Here is a 13,325-nt window from a genome sequence, read left to right as displayed (position 1 = left end):
TCGAGGACTTGAACTGGCAGCCTCGTGGTTGAGGGCCCACTGGCTCATGTGGGAATCGAACTGGCAGCCTTCGGTGTTAGAAGCACGGAGCTCCAACCACATGATCCACCGGCCCCTCATCTATGTTCTTGTGTGTGGCAGGAGTTGAATTCACATTGTTCCTTTGTATGATTATGATACTATCCATTCTACTGATGAACATATGGGTTATTTCCAGGTTTGACCAATACACATAAGTACTGCTATTAACATTCTTGCACTTGGCTTTTGGTTTGCACATACACACATTTCTGTGGGTATACAATATGGAGGGGAATTGCTGGGTCGTGGATTATGTGTATGTTTAGCTTTAGGAGAGAATGCCAAAGAGTTTTCTAAAGTCGTCTTCCCACTTTGCACTCCTGTCAGCAGTACATGTGAGTTCCAGTTGGTCCCATCTATCTTTTTGACATCTTTGTTCTGTCAGTTTAGTCAACCTAATCAGTAGTTTGTCTCTTTCAATTATGTTGACTCTATGACATAAGATTCCATGTTTTATGTGTTTCTGCCCTCTTAGTATTAATAACAGAATATAGGATATACATCGTAAATGCTCAGTGATAGTTGCATGAAAAAAAAGAATAAAGAACAATCTTGACATTATTTTGGCAGAGCGAACTTAATGATCTGACTGGAATTAGAAGTGAATGGTATATTGGGAACAATGGTAATTGATAGGGTTTGTTTTTTGTGTCAGAAATAAAAAATAAAACATTTATCAAGTAGCATGAAGTTTCTCATCTTTGAAGGCTTATATCACAAAGAGATGTTAAACTTCTCTTGATAATTTTTGTTAATTATAAAGCACATAAATAAATATATATTAATGTTATTAAAAATCCAAGATTTTTAGTGGAAGAGAAATAAAACCAAGAAGAAAAAACCTTGCAATATAAAATCTGAGTTGGAAATATCAATATGAGCTCATGATTTAATAAAATAAATATATTTGCTTGCTCTACCCACTGAAAGGCCAGAGCGATGGCATTCAGCAGAGATAAGCATATTTAGTGCCCAGATAATCGGGTTTTCAGTAACATTTTCCACTCAAGGGAACCGTGGAGAAATGAGGCTGGTATCAGGTGTGGGGCAGGAAAAGTGCTGAGCCTGGGACATCTTGTGTTAAAAAGCAAGGGAGTATCAAAGACTAGCAGTTCATGCCCAACGTACATGGGAACTCACTTGTAAAGGCTACCACTGGCTAAATTTGAGACTTGAGTGTGACAAAGAATGATGGTAATAAACATTGAATTTAAAAGTAATCTTATCAATCCAAAGAGAGCGGGGGTGGGAAGATTGCCAGAAAATAAATGTAAAAGGAAAGACATAATTAGAAAATCACTTTTTGCATACCCCAATGTACTAGTTTGGTTTAGGCAAGGATCAGCAGTTGATGCTAAAACTGTTAAGTTGTTGAGTTAAAGGATATTCACATAGTCTCAAAATATCTCCTCACAGATTACTTACTACTTACAACAAGGGAAATAATTTTACAATATTGAAGTCTGGCATTCTCACTTTAACCAGGTGATTAAACGTATCACAGAGCTGTCAGGTACCCCTGACTTGATGCAGTTAGAACTACAGAACATCACTTCTGGTTGTATTATTGCCAGAAATGAGGAAACAATCAGAAATTGTAATGTGGGGCATTCCTTAAGACAATTGACCCCCCCAAAAAAACACGTGAAAAACAAAGTTAAGGAGACTTTTCTAGCTTAAAAGAGACTAAAGTGACAAAAATGCAATGTGTGTGAATCATGACTGGATCCTGGATTTAAAAATAAACTTACAAAAAAAAATAAACTTACTGAAATAATTTTGGAAACATGTAGGGGAAATTGAATATGGCCTATATTTTGGATATTGTTGAGTTACCATTAATTTTCTTGGTTGTGATGATGGGATTGTACTTATGAGGGAGATTGACCTTATTCTTAGGGGCTACTGCAAAGTATTTAGTGGCAAAGTCAAGATGTCTGCAATTTACTTTCAAATGTTGTTAATTGATACCATTACCCATTATCCTAACAATATATGTGTGTGCGCCTTAGAACACTTTAACTTCCTTTACCCTCATCTCAATTTATATGCTATTATAGTTGTGTATTTTATTTTATATATTTAAACCCCATAAGTCAATATGTTATTTTATATAATGTTGTAACTGTTAATATTCATTTGGATTTGCCCATATATTTATCACTTTGTTTGTTCTTTTCTTATCTAGCTCTCTAATCTTTTACATTTGCTAATTTTCTTTCTGCTTGAAGAATAATAGCCTTTAGAATTTCTTTTAGTACAGTTTGCTGGTGGCAAACTCAGTTTTTGTTTTTCTGAAAGTGCCTTTATTTGCATTCATTCCTGAAGGATATACTCCCTGGGTTTAGAATTCTGTAATTGGCAGTTATTTTCTTTAAGCACATTGAAGATAACCATTCCTCTGTTTTCTGGTTTCCATTGTAAATACTGAGAACTGTCAGTCTGTCTCTTCTTTGAAGGTAATCTTTTCTTCCTCTCGTTTAAATTTTGTAAAGACCCAGTGAGATATAGGTTTTATTTTTGTTTGTATAGATGAGATTAGAAACTCAGGATAACTTGCCAATGTCAAGCAACTGGTAGATTAAAATCAGGTTTCTCGAACATCAACACCTATACTTTGTTGAAACACTTTACCTTATTGCTTTTCACTAAATAAAAGTACATATTCATCTATTCAAAATATTTATCGAGTTCCTCTTACATGTATAACACTGCTATGGACTGGAGTAGATACCAGATTTTGAGACATACTTCTGACGCTCAATTTATAGTTTGGAGAAAAGCAGACCAAAAACATTCAAGTTGCTATATCAAGGCAGTATATGATTAATAGCTAAAGTGGTGATAGCTTGCAGTAATTACTGAAAAGTTTCTGCAAAGAGAATTTTCAGTTGGCTACAAGTGTCAGAGAGCGTCCTGTGAAGATGATGGAACTTTGTCTGAACCTGGGGCCGAATTTGACGGAGATTGTAGAGGTTGTAAATCACATGAAAAAGGGCACGGAGAGCTGAAGATTTGGGAGATGGCAGGAAGGTGCGTTTAGCTCTAGCTGAAGTTTATAAATGTTGTTAGCGATAAGACTATATGTGAGGTGGTGTCTCAGTAGGAACCATAAATTCCTATTCTCTATCTTTTAGGTCCCAGGGAGTCCTTGAAAAGTTGTTTGGGGGTGGGGTGATATAATGAAAGTGGAAAGTATTACCGTATTTTGCCATGTATAATGCACACTTTTTTGCCCAAATTTGTGAGTGAAAAATAAGGATGCGCATTATACATGGGTGGTACTAATTCTGTATCTATATACATGTTTTTAATTCTTTTATTTATACTTATGAGTTAAAAGTGTAACTTGAGAAATCAATAACCATATCCATATGCAAAATAATACCCTGGAATACGATCATCAGTTTTGTTGAACTTATGATGAACTTGCAACGATGAAGAGTTCTTGGTCTTCTATGATGGGTAAATATTGTAAATTTGTCACTGGTACATAAAATTTCTTGTACCTTGTATCTGTTCTTGTGTTTTGTAATTATTTGTTACATAAAATTTCTTGTACCATAATAGGTTAAAAACTAAATGCTGAAATTCCTTTATAATACAAAAAACAAGTACCTACATGTAAACAAACAATAATTTGGATTAAAAAATTAGAACGAAAGATTTTTTTCCTGAAAGTTTGGGCCAGAAACATGGGAGCGCATTATACTCGGCAAAATACGGTACTTAGAGGGTCAGAGCTTGGCTAGAATCCATGTTCCAACCCATATTTCAATTATGGCTCTGTCACTCCCTTACTTATACTGTGAATAAGCTAGCTAATTTTTCAAAACCTCATTTATGAATTCAAAATAATGGTACTTATCTCATAGGGTTGTCGTGAGGATTAGTATGTTCAGTGTACTTAGAATAGTGCCTGGAACACAGTAAGCACAATGTAAATGTCAGCCATCTTTTTATTATTGTTACTATTAAATGAAATTATGCATGTTTGTAACGAGTGGCTGGCACATGGTTAATCACAATTCTGGTCACCAATGCAAGGTGTATAGGATAAATGATATTTTCATACCTCTGCACCTAGGTATAGGGAATGAAAAGTCTTTAAAGTTGTATTAATGTATCGATAAGCTATATTAATTAACTTAGGCTATTTGCTCAATGCATTATTTTTGTGATTACATATTATCTATCTTTCCTAATCCAATCCTCAGTTAATTCATTTTATCAATAAAAATAATAGTGAAGAAGATATTCTATGTTAAGAATCTGAGGGATTTTGAGAGAAGAGGGAAGGAGTTGAGTTAAATTCTGTGATGAAACAGTGTATCATAGAAGGAGCTATAAAGATGCCACAGGAGAAGATGTAGGAATTGTGCTGGTTGCCAAATTTAGAAAGATTATCTCTGGGCTCTGTTTAATTTGGTCTCTTCAGGAAATTGTGTGTAACCTGAGGATGCTAATTAAGCTTCCGCCATAGGTATAAAGATTAAAAAACTGCCTTCTCTGTTAAAATTTTATTCCAAGGGAAATTGTATAAAGCCTTTGAAGCATCAGGACTGACAGGCTAGAAATGCATTTAGGTGATGTCTCATTAATCTTTAAAAAGTTGAAAAGCAAACGTATCAGAGAAGCAGTGTGGATTTGCAATACGACAATGCCAGTGTCTTCAAATGTTGTCGTAAAGGAAAATGGGAAATACCGTGTTTCCCCGAAAATAAGATCTCACCGGAAAATAAGCCCGAGCAGGATTTTTCAGGATGACGTCCCTTGAACATGTAAGCCCTAATGCGTCTTTTGGAGCAAAAATTAATATAAGACCCAGTCTTATTTTCAGGGAAACACAGTAATTTAAAAATGGACACTACTTATATGTGTATGTATATTTCTTTTAAAGTTAGAATAGCATTAAATCGGATGCGTTAGTGACAATAACCTAACAAGTAGCTAATTGTAACTTTAAGTGAGGTTTAACTTTATCTAGTTGGCGACTTTATTAAAAATCGTGTAGACACACATGAACTGGAATGATTCTCTAGAGAAATTGCCTTTCAGTGCATGTGTTGTACGTCTGGAAGAACTAAACATATGATGCTCTTTTTAAGGTCATATTTCAGATAGTCTGTGGTCTAATTACTAATAATTTGAACCTTTTATTGGCAACTTTAAAAAAAATTCCTGTAGATACTGTCACATTTTCCCTATTTTTCCATATGTTTTGTGTTTTTTATAAATTGGCAAGGGAGTAACTTTGCATATGGTCTGTTATTCTTGGAATGAGGCTTTTTTCTCTCTTCCTTTCTGGTCTCTTTCCTAACCTTTAACCACCCTGGTAACAGATGGTCATTTTATCCTTCTACTCCATCATTTTGAATAACTTTTGAAAAAAGGCAACTTCTAACAGTGACTTAAATATTCTCCTGACAGCGTTGTTTAGGATTGCATAATTCTTATTCATTATGACAGTTTTGATTCTTGAAGCACCTTTTACCTGTTGTGTTGAGTTTGTATCAGTGTATATTACTGAATGGAAAGCCTAACTGTACGTTTTAAGTTAATGAATGTCTTTTCCTGACCCCTTAGCTCAGTTTTTAGTTGATTGACAGCACAATATGAAGCTGATAAGGCAGGTATCTCTTACTTGAAGGCTCTTTAATGTAGCTTTCGGGTTCAAATTACAGATTTGCTCTTGTGGATGAGTTCCTTAACCATCTGAGTCTCAGTCTCTCAATCTTAAAATGGATACTGATCATACACTATTTACTTTGTAGGGCTGATGTAAATATTAAATTAGAGGATTAAAGTGTCTTGTACACTCTGTGGAACATGGGAGATCAAAAATGAAGGCTTAGCTATCAAGGTGATCACTTGATAACATTGGTCATGTAGTTGTGTCTGACGGGCGGCAGTGTTGTTCATATGAGCAGTTCCCTTTGATGAATTATCAGAATAAAGCACCTTTAGAAGGAATCACTGTCTCAGCATCTCAGTTGAAGCACACTCTTAGGAGCTTGAATTTGCTTCTCAGTAACCAAAGGGTGCATAGTAGCTGTGGTCGTAACACCCAAATTGCCTAGAGCCTGGTACAGAGACATCTCTATGGCAAGACTGTCTAAGGCTGCTGTGCTACAGTTATGGAGAATGAGGAGCTGATTGTATGTCCTACCAGAAGTACTAAGACAGAGTCCCCATTAGGTCATCAGTCATTTATTCATTTGACAAGTATTTGAGTGTTTACTCTCCAGGCCCTGTATATACGAGGAATCTAGCAGGGAACAAAACACAGTATCTATCTGCCTTCAAGGAATAGGTGGTTACAGAACTGGTAAGTGGTGAAACATTCAGGCAAAACTAGTACAGTGGGAGCATATGGGAGAGCTGATTAATTCGGTTCAAGCGGGGCAAAGGGTTGGGGTGCTGCAGAAGCCAGGGGAGGCGCTGTCTAAGCTCAGCCCATGGTGGTGTGAGGAATTAAGGATGGTACTTGGAAAACCTCATTTTACGAGTTATTTCTGAGAATAGGTTACAGAGTAAGAGTGCTTGAGTCTAATTTCCAGCAAAAAAATGGGAAATCAGGTTTCAGAAATCCTTTTTCACCATTATTGGGGCTGGGGTGGGTGGAGTAGACCTAACTTTGGGCCCTGGAAAGACGAGAGTCTGGAATCTCACTTGGAAGCTGAGGGCATTCTCTGTCATGGAGTTTTAGAATATTACCAACAATGTATTTATAGAGTTTTTATAATTTTGTTACAATTAATGTTAACTGAGTAGAAAGTGGAAGTGGCATGGTTCTGGTCCCTACCCTCCTCTAAGCGTAAGAATTAGGACCTGAGAGGCCAAGTGATTGGGTGAGCTATGGAGAGAGTACGAAGAACGTCGGGCTTTGGAATCAAGTGGCTTGCTTAGTAACATAGGTTATTAAACATAAACATGAATTCATATCTTGGCTCTGTCACCCTATGGTTTTGGTCAAATAATGTTTCTTTCGCACTTTAAAGAAATTCTTGTTTAGTTTTTAAAGACGTCTTATTGAAGTAGATGGTTCCTGAGGAACCCAAGACTCAGATAAGTAACATGCTTGTGCTTTTGTGTGTGTGTGTGTGTGTGTGTGTGTGTGTATGTATCTGTATATATGTCAAGATTCATAATAATGTTAATAGATTTTCATGTTGGTTCATTCATAATGTGTATGATAAGTAGGTAGAGGTGTCACCAGAGAGGATATGAAACGGTGCTTTGAAGGGAGAATCAGTTTTACATTTGGGTTGGGGTAAGGAAAGGCTTCCTAAGAGGTAGCACTGGAGATGGGTAGGCCCTTTGGGCAGATGCTTTGTAGCCACGGTTACGAAGAGCTGCAGTTCTGTAGACGGGTGGTCTGGTTTGAATGCTGCTTTGCCCACTGACTAGCTGCTTGCTATCAGATACGTTACTTTACTTCTCTAGACTATTGTTTCCTCTGCAAAACTGATATACTTGTATCTCCCACAGAGGGTTTTTGAGATTAAATGAAGTAATGCATGTAAAATGCTTTGCCGAGTGCTTGGCATACAGCAAGCACTTGCTGTTATTACTGTGGCATCATCATTATTACTGATAGGGGTTGGTGGAGAGGCCTTTTCAGGCAGAGAGAATTTAGCCTATCCTGTCTTGTAAGCTATGACGTTTTGATAAGCGAACGCAGTGGTTATATTTTTCCATTTATGTATCACACACAGAATAATTGAGATTTAGTCAGGATTCTTCTTGAATTGCAGAATTTTTTTGTCGGCTGAAAAAACACCCAGGACAAGTTCATGGTATTGTACTGCTGTCCCTTGAGTTCAGTGCTGTCATTGGTTTGGTTAGAAGGGTAGTCTCTCCCCTGTTTATATAACACTGTACTTTCCAAAGTACTTCCTGACAGCTAGTTGATCCTCAGTAGCTTTGTGAAGCACGTCGGGTGGTGGTATTATTTCAGGAAACAGAATCCACAAGGCCAGGGGAGAGGCTTTTATGGCTGTCAGCGGCCATTCCAACATTACAGTCATAGTCCTCGTCTCCTGACTTCTGTTGTTTTGTTTCTTTAGCTTTCTGTGAATAGAAGTCCATCAGCAGACCTGAGTTTGCATTTACTGTCTGCCATTTACTAGCTGTATGATTTTGTAGGAGTTGTTTGAGTCTGTTTTTCCATCTATCAAATGGTAAGACTTTGAACACAGGATTGATTTTGTCTGTGATGCTGAATTTACTTTGTGTAATGCTTTTAAGAATTGCTTTGTATCATGTTGGCATATGTGTATTAAGACGCTAGTTTATTCACTAATTGGTGTCTTGTCTGCCGAGTGATAATACAGGTAGGAAATAATTCCTATTTCTATATTGCCTTTAATGTTCTTATCCTACTTATTTGAGGGTAATATCCTGGGTAGTGATGTGAGTGAGGGCTGTATCTAGGGAAAACGTGGGAGATCTGGGAGTGTTTGACAAGTAAATAATAACACTTCACAAAATAACTGAATCCATTTTCATATCATTACTTGTGTTCTCTCTCTCTCTCTCTCTCTCTCTGTCTCTCTCTCTCTCTCTCTCTCTCTGGTGGGGGGGTGCTTAGTATTATCAAGATGGTTGGACAATTTAAAGCTTCCAGCTAATAAGTATATCACTGTAGAAGTTTGAAGTTTGTTTCGCACTGGAAATTCAGACACGGAAACCTTTTTTACAATGAAGATTATTTTTCATGAGTATATCAGTTATTTATACTATACTGTTTTCCTCATGAACCTCTGTCAGAGATAGGTGAATACATTGTTTTTATAAATATATTAATTGGAAATTACAAAATGCAGAAATTGAATACAACAAATTGTTTTTATAGTTATTTTTTTTCCTGAAGTGTTACATATATACCACAGGCATTTATTTACTAAGTGTTTGAGTTAGTTGTTATGAAAACCCTAATTTTAAATTTTCTAATAGCTAAGAAAATCTACATTATAGAAGTTTTGCATTTTACTTGTTCTTTTTCTGAACAGGAGGTTGGAAACAATACTGAGGTTGACTTGAAAATGTCACTTATGAGTGAGAAGGACTCTTTTGAGTTGGCATCTGTATTCTAAGGGTTAGGCAAGAAACAAGTCATCTTGTAAAAAGGAAAGATGTTTTCAAGGGATCATGGAAGTTTTTGTGTTTTTTTTTAGGAACTTTTTTAAAAAATTTATTGGGGTGACAATTGTTAATGAAATTACATAATTTCAGGTGTACAATTCTGCATTACATCATCTATAAATCCCATTGTGTGTTCACCACCCAGAGTCAGTTCTCCTTCCATCACCACATATTTGATCCCCCTTACCCTCATCTCCCTCCCCCAACCCCCCTTACCTTCTGGTAACCACTAAACTATTGTCTGTGTCTATGAGTTTTTGTTTCTCATTTGTTTGTCTTGTTCTTTTGTTGTTTTTGGTTTATATACCACATATCAGTGAAATCATAGGGTTCTCTGCTTTTTCTGTCTGACTTATTTCGCTTAGCATTATACTCTCAAGATCCATCCATGTTGTCACAAATGTTCCTATATCATCTTTCCTTAACGCCGAATAGTATTCCATTGTGTATATATACCACAGCTTCTTTATCCATTCATGAGCATGGAAGTTTTTGTTCTTTTTTCAGTATGTAGCATGTGAAGGGTACTTAGTAAATTGAAGTTTTATGAGTAGTATTGTATTGAATACACCATGAATCAAATCACAGTATGTGACTTATACTTTGACATAATAACGTTTAAGATACTACATCAGCAATTCATATTTTTTTCAGTTATCTACATTAGGAAAATAGTATAACAATTGTTTGTTGAGTAGATTTGACATAAATAAAAAAGTTATACCCCAGGAAGACCGAAATTCAATCTAGTAAAAAATTTAACAGGCTAAGAAGCTTTTTAAAAAATTGGATATAATGTGCACAGAATTGAGTAATGGATTAGCCATAACCTTTGTTTATAACATGCTCTCATTGGGCCATGTATGGCCTGTTTTATTTTTAAAAATTTAATAAGTCCCTGTGAACCCACCACCAGAACAAAAGGTAGGTCCTTAATAACCTACATCTGACTTTACAGTTCCCTCAACCATCCTGTCCCCGTGCCTTCCCTCTACAGAATTCACAGCCTGAATTCTGTGTTGCTTTCTGTTTTTATATAGATTTATTACATCTTCAGGGATTCTTAGAAAGTATATCTTTTAATTTTGGTTTTAATTTTACAGAAGTATTCTATATGTAATCATTTGGGACTTGATATTTTTACTGAATATTGTTTTGCTAAGATTTATCCATACTGTTGCTTGTCATTGTAGTTCCTTCACTTTGCTGATGAGTAGTCCATTATATTAATGTACCATAGTTCATTCATTCTCCTAAGAATGGGCATTTTGCATGTTTTCCAGGTTTTTGCTATTGTGAACAGTTTTGCTATGAACATTATAGTAATACAGTAGTACCTCGGTTTTCGAACATCTCCTTTGACGAACATTTCGGTTTACGAACGCCATAAATGCTTCGGTTTTTGAACATGCCTCGGAAGTTGAACACGCTGAGTGCAAGATCCTGAGACCTAGCTGTCTGCTGTTTTCGAATGTTTCAGAACTCAAACGGTCTTCCAGAACGGATCACATTTGAAAACCGAGGTACCACTGTTCACGTCTCTGGCACATGTGTATATTTATTTTCATGTATACTTAGGAGTAAAATCCTTGGGTAATAGCATGTGGGATTATTCACTTTGTGGAAATTATGGCAAATATTTTTTTCCCACCATTAATCTATAAAAGACCTTGTGGATCCATACCTTTCCAACACTTAATATTGTCAGACTTCAAAATTTTTTCAGCTTGAATGGATATAAAACGGTATCTCATTTTATTGCATTTCTCTGATCACTTTTGATATTAATGTTTCTTCACATTTTTATTGGTCTTTTTTTTCCCTGTGAAATGCTTGTTCATATCTTTGTGGGTTTTTTTCCATCTCCTGGGTTGTTTGTACTTTTTAAAAAAATTTTAAGTCATCCCTATGTATTTTTGATACTTCTGTTGGATATATGTATTCCAAAACACTTTTCAGTTTATAACTTATTTTTTTACTTTCTTTAGGATGGTTTTTGAAGATTAAAAGTTAATTGATTTTAGTATACTCAAATATGTTTTATAGTCAACACTGTGTCTTTAAGGAATCGTTTGCTTTTCTTTTTTCCATTTTATATGCCAATATCTGTTAACATTACAGCTGACATTTATTTAAAGGCCTGAGACTGCAGTGGTAGAACAGCAGAGAAAGTAGAATATAGTTTAAGAAAATGAAAGCAGAATGAGAAGTATTTTAGAATATACCAATGTATATAAATGCTCATTACTCATCCCCAACCCCCAATAGAAAATAAACCTTTATTAAAAGCTGGATTCACATTTATGCTTTAAACTCAGGTATCTGAGGTAGAGTTCACTGGCCTACTAGAATGACATTTCCCTAAATTCTCACCAGCCTGTTTCTTGAGCGATTTACCCTTTTTCTGGACTTTATTATGTATTTCAAAATTGTTTGTATAATGACTATTGGTGAGAAAATGATCATGACCTTTGTGGTCCATTTAGACAGGTATTAAAAGGATGTTATATGAATATATTATTTATATTAGAAATTTTTCTGTTTTTGGACTTTAAAATTGTTGGATAAAGCCATTATATGTAAGCTTAGCCTAAAGACATTTGTATCAAAGTGTTCTATAGTAAAACATTTTCAAAAATTATTTTTTTTATACTCTGATGTTAAATTTCAAAAAAGTGCTACTCTTAAACGCTACTCTGCTATTCATTCAGCTAATCACCAACAACTGTTTGGCAGTTACCCACATCTCCTGTCACTTCTGTATATGCATTGTATTCTCTAGCAGTTTTGAATTCTGGAATCCCCCTACCCTCCAGAGCACATGCGCACATATACACCGTATTCTTTCACAGCTATCTTGCATGCTGTCTCTGCTGTAGGGAAAATGCAAATAGAGAACTCGTGCTTTATTAAGGATTGATGGTTGCCATCACAAAAATAAGTTAGCTTTATGTAGTACTTTATCAAGTGTTTTTATATGCATTTTCTCAGCTTTAATCATTACCTGAAACCTATGTGATATGCAGGGTAGATTATAGTCCTACTTGCTGTGCTGATACTGAGGCTTGAAGACAAGTCAGGACTTAACTGGTACAATTGGGTGCTTTAGTAAGTATTGTTGAAAGGATGAATGGATGAATGGCAGGTTATTCTCACCATAATGCCCTTTGGATTACACCATAGCCTCAGATTTAGCTATGCCCAACAGAAGTCTTTAATAGAAACTAGAATGCTGATTGACTACAACTGCTGCTCTTGGCTATGATGGAGTAACTGGTTCTGCCATAGGAAACCATGATATGAGGCCATTCTTTCAGGTTTTGGACAAGAGGCCTGTGGTCTTGAAATTCATGAAATGAACCCCATGATTGCCCCTGCTTTCTGCCTGGGAACGATTTCCTGATCTGGAGTCCAAGCTCAGCATGGTTGCCTGACTGCCGAGCTCAGAATTTGGGAAAGCTGAAATGGCGAGAATCTTCTGGGCTGGACACTGGAAAAGAGGAAGTTGTATTGGACAGGTTTCCAAATGTTTGGTGTGTGTGTGGGTCCCTTGCAAATTCGTGGCAGAGGATTGGGCTGTCCATGAAGGAGAAAGACCAAACGGATTATCAGAGTGGCTGCCTCAGGAGTGGGAATGAGCATATACCAGAGTTGTGCAACTGGGAGGGAGGTTGGAGTTCTGGCCCAGCTGGAATGGAGAGACCCGATCGCCACCCCTGGCACCTGGTGAAGCACGAGAAAGACTGTGGTTAAAGCAAAACCTGCAGGGGAGACATTTTGGAGGTTGAGTTCTGTCAGAGAGACTTGAGAAATATCTTGGGCTTTCCATAGATCTAGCCTAACAAAAGTATTACTTGACTTTTACTTAAAATTAGACTGTTTCTGGACAACATTACCCCCTGCGGTGCTTTGGGACTTTCATAACAGTGACTGCGACTTTAGCCTGCATTCTAACACTTTGCATGTCTGGTTATAACCCCTGGATAATTCTGTGTAGGAATATATCTCAATCCACGTAGAAATAGAAAACAAAAAGCTTTCCGATCTTCTCTGCGGGGGAGCTTTTTTATAAAACAAAAAAACCTTACAATCTTCTC

At 36.3% G+C, this 13,325-nt stretch overlaps 1 protein-coding gene across 10 annotated transcripts in view; it reads left to right on the top strand.

The window, feature by feature from the left end:
- STRBP (spermatid perinuclear RNA binding protein) overlaps nt 1–13,325 on the top strand; it is a 125,162-nt gene that overhangs the window by 35,669 nt on the left and 76,168 nt on the right. For 3 of the 10 annotated variants that reach the window (XM_081067060.1, XM_081067063.1, XM_081067058.1), the window contains exon 2: nt 10,512–10,751. The exons of the other annotated variants lie outside the window; for them this stretch is intronic. The gene's annotated coding sequence lies outside the window, so the exon portion shown is untranslated. The remainder of the gene's footprint in view (nt 1–10,511; nt 10,752–13,325) is intronic. 10 annotated transcript variants of the gene reach the window in all.

This window comes from Rhinolophus hipposideros (genome assembly GCF_964194185.1).
Source record: "Rhinolophus hipposideros genome assembly, chromosome: 11".
In the NCBI taxonomy this organism is placed as follows: Eukaryota; Metazoa; Chordata; class Mammalia; order Chiroptera; family Rhinolophidae; genus Rhinolophus; species Rhinolophus hipposideros.
This window is presented reverse-complemented; position numbering and strand designations above follow the sequence as displayed.